Raw genomic sequence first — 8,309 nt, forward strand, 5'->3', positions numbered from 1 at the left:
GGTGGTTTCATATCAGGGATACAGAAGCACTTCGCCGCCCTCAGCGTTAGCAGCAGCCCAGCATTGCCTGGCAACCCATAGAGCAGCTCTGCAGCTGAGGAATATCTCCCAGTGGGGAGCCGGTTGCTGTCTTCAGCTAAGCGAATGCTGGGTCTGGTAGACGGTCTAACCAGATACATCATTGTTCCTAGGAGCCCCAGGCAAAGTCTATACACTGGGCTTGTGTGTCACATCTGAAAATCACAAGGCCTTTCATTACACTTGCCACACAACTTAACCCTTCCACAGCCATCGTTACAAAGTTAATTCCATCCATAGCACAGGGAAAAAAAACAGACTGAGGGCTGGTGCACACCTAGAGCGCTTCTGAGCACTTTTCAAAACGCTAGCGCTTTGAAAAGCACTTGGCTAATGTAATTGTATGGGATGGAGCACACCAGAGCGATGGGATTTTTTCCCAAAACGCAAACACGGGTCCTGCAGCATTTCTGAGGCGATTCATCCTCAATGTTAAAGGGATCCTAACCTGAGAAGGATATGTTTTTTTTTCCTTTTAAAAACAATACCAGTTGCCTGACTCTCCTGCTGATCCTGTGTGTCTAATACTTTTAGCCACAGCCCCTCAACAAGCATGCAGATCAGGTGCTCTGACTGAAGTCTGACTGGACTAGCTGCATGCTTGTTTCAGCTGTGTGATTCAGCCACTACTGCAGCCAAAGAGATGAGCAGGACTGCCAAGCAACTGCTATTGTTTAAAAAGAAACATCCATATCCCACTCAGTTATGGTTCCCTTTAAGTATTGAAAGTGGAAATTCGCTCTGATAAGTGCGTGATTAGAGAGAGTTTCCAAGCTGCTCCCCCCCCCACACACACAAAAACAACTGTACACTTCCAGCTCTACTGTACACAAAATAAAAAATTACACCTTAATGCTCCAAAAATTGCTAGACAAAAATACAAAAATTACTAGGCACAGGCCCAGAATCGCTTAGGAGAAAAAGAAAAGAAAGCAAGAAGAAAAAAAAAAAAAAAAAAAAAAAAAAAAGAATCACTTCTAAAAACGCTGAGTGTTTGTGGTTACACTAGTGCTTTTAGATGTGCACCAGCCCTTAGGGCCCATTTCCACAATTGCAGTGCGATTCCATTGCGGAAAACGAATTTGCATGCGGATGCAAATTCGTATGCAAATTTTAACACAAAATTTCGCATCTGTTTGTAAGTATGTGAATTTAACCATGTCAGTGCCTGTGTGCTCTTACATTGAGTTTAAGTGAAAACGTATGCGAATTCACATGGAAAATTCGCATGATGAAAACATGCGAATTTCCAAATAAATACATTACAGGCGAATCGCACACTAGCCTTGCGGTGTGCGAATTCTGATGGCTCTGCTGTGCAGATTTTTTCTGCACAGTCCACCGCACAGATTTATGGAAACAGGCCCATTGATTTATATTGGTTATGAGAATCTGCATGTAGAAAACGCATGCCGATTCGCTCGCACAGGTGTCGAACTCCAGGCCTGGAGGGCCAGATCCATGCCAGTGTTTACGATGGACTGAGAAAGAAAGGAATGTGTTCTACCTGATGGACCACACCTTTCCTGATTCCGACCCATTAATTTGAGCCGTGTCAAAAATGTGTGAGGACCTCGGCCCTCGAAGGACCGGTTCGACATCCTTTCTCTAGTGGAAACGGGCCCTTAGTAGAGTCCAGGGTTTGTAATGTTTGACTTCTGTCAATTCAAGAAGCCAGTACTGTACCCATACTATGCCACCAAAGCCTTGTTTGTCCATACTACTATTTGATTATAATACAAACTGGAAAAAGAGAGCAATAGTAAAAGTTAATTGGAAGTGCAAAACAAAAAAACAAAAAAAAACACACAAAAAAAAAAGATTAAGTATATATCTCAAAACAGATATTTACCCAAGTAGAGGCAAGGCTCTGGGTCCTGTAGAGCAGTGTTTCCCAACCCCATCCTCAATGCCCACCAACAGTGCATGTTTTGTGGAAATCCACAGAGGGAATTAATCAGCTCTGCTGAGACACCATCTCACTTGTGGTTTTCTGCAAAACATGTACTGTTGTTGGGCCTTGAGGACAGGGTTGGGGAACTAGGCTAAAGAGCCTTCCCGCGCCTCTCAAGGTCAGCGCCGTCACCCACAGTAGAAGTTTTTGACCGATCGTTTGAATATTGCCCTCTGCCTTCGAAGGACGCTTTGGAAGCCCGAAGACGGGCTGCTCCATACTGCGCCTGCGTGAGCACGCTCTCTTGCGCACTCACGCATATGCAGTACAGAGCCTTCCGAAGCATCCCACAGCGAGGGATTTGAACAGGGGAGCCAACGCTGGAAGGGGTGGACCATGAGAGAAACAGGAAGGCTCTATAGGACCCAGAGCCTTCCCTTTCCTCGGCTATCTATCTGTTTTGTTGTTTTTTTTTTGCACTTCCCATGTACTTTAAAGAGAATCTGTATTGTGTAAAAAAAAAAAAAAAAAGAAAAAATAAAAAAAAAAAAAAAAAAAAAAAAAAATAAAAAAAAAAATCGCACAAAACTGAACATACCAGTGCGTTAGGGGACATTTCCTATTACCCTCTGTCACAATTTCGCCACTCCCCGCCGCATTAAAGGTAGTCAAAAACAGTTTTAAAAAGTTTATAAACAAACAAAATGGCCACCAAAACAGGAAGTAGGTTGATGTACAGTATGTCCACACATAGAAAATACATCCATACACAAGCAGGCTGTATACAGCTTTCCTTTTGAATCTCAAAAGATCATTTGTGTGTTTACCTTATGTCCCCTTCTTCTCTCATGCACTGAACATTACAGGCTTCCTGCAGACAGCTCTGCCTGTGCCTGTGTTTGTAATTCCTCAGTATGTGTCAGCCAGCTACTTTCACAGCCTAACAGAGGAGGATTTTTATCCAGCTCTCTTCTATCACTGATAAGATAGCAGAGAAGCTGCTGGCTTATGTAAATAAAAACACACACTGGAGTGTGCATAGAGGAACAGTTCAACACTGAAGAACTTGGCAGCCTTCCAGACACAGGCCGACAAGTCTGACAGGGGAAAGATACATTGATTTATTACAGAGACCGTGATAGTACAAAGTGCTGCAGTGAGCCAGAACACATTAGAATAGGTTTAGGAACTTGTAGGATGGTAGAAAAAACGTTGTAATTTTTGTTAGAGTCACTTTAAAACACAATTTGGAATTTCAGCTGCCTAAATAATTTTTGCGAAAGTTTTGCAGTTACAATTCTGATTGTAATTACAATTTTATGGGTCATCTTGATTTCACGTAATTTTCAGAGCTTGTGTGAAATTCGGCCCAATGAATCCACTAACCTGTTTTTGCGTAACTTGCTTAATGATTCTCTTATCTTTTCTGATCAATTTCCATTCACTTCTATGAGAAATCGAGCGGTAAAACGATCGAAAGTATTATCGGACATGTTGGAAATTATCGAACGCAAAAAGTATCGTGTGTACCTAGCATTACCAGTACACTATCCAACCACTACAAGATCATGCTGGTGATAATAAGGCAAGTAAAAACTTAGAGACAAACTTCAAAAATGGAGACCGCACACAAAAGGCTTCAGCAACAAGCTGTATTCAAAGCATGTAAAGGCACAAACACAACATGTTTCGGGCGGAGCCCTTCCTCAGGTGTGCCACACCCATCACCTGTGACACCTAAATACCCCCCCCACAGAAAGTCATGTGACAATCACATGACCACAACCACATATAACAGTGAAATACATCAAATGTCCATCAGGGGAACTACACATATGGTGTCTACCCCAGATACAATGGGGCGAGCCAAGTACGGTGGTTTGTGATTGAGGATGTGCCAAAGCTTCCAAGAGGTGGTAATAGGAAGAAACTACTGTTGCAGTGTGAGGCTAAATGGATAAGAAAATTTGATTGTGTATGCCCGAAAGGTTTAAATGAAAATTTGATTCTGAAATGTTTTCTTTGAAGTGTTCTTTATGATGTCTTTCTCTCCTAGGCTGAAATGGATTGCGCAGAACGTTATAACAGGACTTTTTCAAGATTGGTATCGTTAAATTATGATAGACCAGTTACATTATATCTCTATTATGTATATGAATCAATGTATAAGCCTACTATATTTGGGTGTCCTAATCCTCAGTTTTTGTATCTGGGGTAGACACCATATGTGTAGTTCCCCTGATGGACATTTGATGTATTTCACTGTTATATGTGGTTGTGGTCATGTGATTGTCACATGACTTCCTGTGGGGGGGATATTTAGGTGTCACAGGTGATGGGTGTGGCACACCTGAGGAAGGGCTCCGCCCGAAACATGTTGTGTTTGTGCCTTTACATGCTTTGAATACAGCTTGTTGCTGAAGCCTTTTGTGTGCGGTCTCCATTTTTGAAGTTTGTATCAAGGTGTAGCAGGAGTGGTGTACCTGCAGGAGATCTGCACCGGCACGAAGGTCTACGCTAGGCCTAGAAGGTGGGTGACGTGTGAAACTTTGAAGTCTAAAAACTTAGAGACAGCAAGTATGTATACAGATATTTATCTTTATCTCACTCTCTGGATGGGTGGAGCTATATCCTGCCTGCATGTGCTCCTCCCCTCCCTATATACTGCATGTGAAAATAACTACAGAGGCGATAACTTAAGGACTGGAGTTATAAGATAACACTCTCACTGATAACTTATTAGAACATGTTAATAAGGCAAGCTTCTTTAATAAATGCACACTTCAATTACCGATCGATGTGTGGTGATAAGTTCTCACTTGCCTTATTAACAGCATGATCTTATTGAATTGTGGCCTATAACTTAACCATTTCTGCCGCTGGGACGTGAGCCTCACATCCACAGCAGCAGAGATGCGATAGTCATGTCCATTCAGCTTGGGGGGCTGTGCGGGCAGATGCCCACGATCGCACGGTTACAACAGGGGTGAGATTGTCTCCAGGGGACAAAAGTCCCGAGCCAATCCGTACATGTCCGCCGAGAATAAACACGGTTTTAGTTCAAAAACAGTGTTTATTCTTAAATAGAGCCGCCGCGCTTCCTCCCCGCCGCAGTTCATCCGATTTATGAATGGGAACAAAGTTCCCATTCATTAATCTCCCCTCTAGGCCACCGTGATCGCAGGCGTCACTTCCCTAGTTACAATGTAGCAACACATTACTTCCTATAGCGTACTTATTGTATGCGAATAGGAAGTACTTAGTGGGGACATCTTGTGGCCAAATAGTAAAATTACACCTACTGAATTTGGTGAATACATTTATTTAATTATGTCAAGAGGGCATATTATGAAATTATGGAATAAAAATTAGCGATGGATGTAAAACAAAAAAAAAAAATGCACCTTTGTTTCCAAATAAAATATTGTTACCATACATTATACTAGGGATATAATTTTAATGTTGCAATAACCTGGACAAATGGCCAAATAAAATGTGTGGATTTTAATTACGGTAGCATGGGTCCTATAAAGCCATCCTGCTCCTCTCCCGGTTGCCATTCCAGCACTGGCTTCCCCATAGCAGTATTCAACCAATTTGGTCAAACATACTGCTGTCTTTGCCGCCAAAGGGAAGCTTCAGAAGTCTTCAGGAGCCAGAGTACTCCTGAAGATGGGCCGCTCCATACTGCGCATGTGCGAGTCCCCTCTCTCTCTTGCGCCCTCACAGTATGGGGGCTGCCTGTCTTCAGGAGGACTCAGCTCCCAAAGACCGTGCCGGGGGATTTAAACGGGGGAGCTGCTGCCGCAATGAAGGGGAACGCTCTATAGGACCCAGAGCCTTCCCTCTCCTTAGGTTAAAAAACTATTCCCAATGACTAAGCAATACAGCCAATAATTACTGTTTCAGCCAACGATTGTTGTGTGCACAGCGGCAAACAATCCATATTGCTTGAGCATCATTATGGATCCATCCTGTCGTATCTTTAACGACCCCCGAGCATTACCAATCTCAATGCTATTTCCACCCCGTTGACCAACTGAAGTCGCTCCATCGTCCGCCGATCGTCATCCCTCCGTCCCCCTCAATAGCAGCAGAACACACCGCTAACCGCTCCAGATCGGTGGACTGAGGGGAACCCCAGCGGGAAAGGCGAAGATGTGTCTGCCGCTTCAGTGATCCTGATCAGTGGTGAGGCAGAGATGCAGCAGTGCAGACAGGCATTGTGGATCTTTCAGTCTAGATTTATAAAGCACTACAGGGGATCAGGACAGTGCTACAGTCAGTATGACCTGGGTAACGGAACTAAAGGTACTTGAAAACTTGATCTTTTTTTTTTCCTGGGAAAATATGTGGCTCAACTTCCGATTAGAAAATCCAGCCAGACTCAGCAAAGCCTCGGTAATGACAGAAGCCAGCACTGCTGAAGTGGTAACAACATACCCTGTACAATCCAACTACCTCATAAGGAAACAGTGACCCACTACTAGACCGTCACTCTAGCATCCTTGGCCCTACTTTAAAGGAAACCTGTAAGGGAACAAAAATAAATAAAAGGGCCCCCAGAATGGGTACTCCGCTTGGGAATCCTCCAGAGGCTTCCAACCAGTGTTGCCAACTCATGCCTTTAATTACTGACACATAAATTATACAGGTTCCGGGGCTAGGTAGATGCAGGTAAGGCACCGATTATGTGTAAGTAGCCCCAGTACCTGTATAACTTAGATGCGTCAGTAATTAAAGGGATGAGTTGGCAACACTGCTTCCAACTTCCTCCTCTGCTTGGCTGTTCCAGCACCATCTCCACCACAAAACTGCAGTTGCTGGACCCGCTCAGGCTTCAATGAAAAAGCTACTGGGTCTGAGCAACTAAACATGCGTGAGCCACTTGCGCAGAAGCACAGACCCGGCCTGTCTTTTTCCACTGAACCCCAAGTGGGTCTGTGCTACTGTACAGGTGCAGAGCAGCAATTGCTTTGGGGAGGGCACCAAGGCTAGAGTAAGCACAGCGGCGTAGTGGTTAGCACTCTTGCCTTTCAGCACTGGGTACCCGGTTCGAATCCCAGCCAGGTCAACATCTGCAAGGCGGTTGTACGTTCTCCCTGTGTCTGCATGGGTTTCCTCCCACATCTCAAAAACATACAGAAAAGTTAATTGGCTTCCCCCTAAATTGGACCTAGGACTATGATACATGCACTACAAGATATATACATAGACATATGACTATATGACTACTATATGTAGTAGGGACTAGATCGCGAGCCCCTCTTTGGGACAGTTAGTGACAAGATAATATACTCTGTACAGCGCTGTGTGCTATATAAACACTTAAATAAGTATAGTTTCCATCACATGCATAATGCACAGTGCGACATTAGCGCCCCCAACACCCCAGTGTGTAACCAGCCTGAATGAGATAGTGATCAGTCTTATATAGAGCTTCAATTTAAAGTATTGAAACCAACATACTATACAAAGTACAATAATACCATCCAATCGCAAACGTACTACACAATCTATTTGCATAGTGACAAGCATTAAATCCTCCTTTCCCATAGTTCTCTGGAAGCCACAATTACCTGGGACTGAATTAAAACTGTCCATAAATCTAATGAAAAAAACAAACAAATCCATGGGTGAATCAAGAGCCTGGTTAATTAATTCTAGTAACTATTATAACGCCAAATAAACTTCCAGATCTCTAAAAAAAAAAAATCACTTCACATCACATCTGTAATCATAAACTGAAACTTGATTGCTGTGGTTACTACTGCATGCAACACATTAGCATCTGAAGCCTTATCTTAATATACTTACAGTATCTGTTATTAGCTGAACACTTGAGTCTGAACTGTAGCCAGGATATCCCTCCGCATCGCGTTGTGATTCCTACTCTAATAATCAGACAGTTTATTGCCACTGTGAATAAGCAGAGAGCTCTCACCGTGTGCCAACCAGGCAGCGTCTGTGTGTGTGCAGTGCATAGGAAGCCCAGGCAGCCAGTTGTCACATTACTTCCTCTTAGCAGTGTGAACTCCTCTCTGTCTGCAGGTCAGGGAGAGGTGTGCCCAGGGCTCGCAGGCAGGTGGAGTCTCTCTCGCTCAGCAGCACCGCCCATGCAATGTAGGTTAATGAGTCACGCCCGGCTGCTAGGTTTTTCTGCTTGTGTTTTGCTAAGCTTGTTTTTAACCTGCAGTAAGCCGGATAGAAAATATGAAGAGGGATCAGATGCCTTTCAAGATGTTTGCAGAGGTTTAAGCCACACTTAACAGATAAGGATTTGTTTGGAAGGTCAGGGATGAAAACCTTGAGAGTTTTAAAGGGTCACTCCACTTTG

At 43.7% G+C, this 8,309-nt stretch overlaps 1 protein-coding gene across 2 annotated transcripts in view; it reads right to left on the reverse strand.

The window, feature by feature from the left end:
* Window positions 1-8,015, reverse strand: part of CLBA1 (clathrin binding box of aftiphilin containing 1) — a 47,025-nt gene extending 39,010 nt beyond the window's left edge. Inside the window, exon 1 of one of the 2 annotated variants that reach the window (XM_068254259.1) lies at window positions 7,917-8,015. The gene's annotated coding sequence lies outside the window, so the exon portion shown is untranslated. Of the gene's footprint in view, window positions 1-7,789 lie in introns of both variants that reach the window. The other variant, XM_068254258.1, reaches the window with a different exon arrangement.
* Window positions 8,016-8,309: the final 294 nt, after the last annotated feature.

The sequence above is a fragment of the Hyperolius riggenbachi genome, chromosome 9, assembly GCF_040937935.1.
Source record: "Hyperolius riggenbachi isolate aHypRig1 chromosome 9, aHypRig1.pri, whole genome shotgun sequence".
NCBI lineage: Eukaryota > Metazoa > Chordata > Amphibia > Anura > Hyperoliidae > Hyperolius > Hyperolius riggenbachi.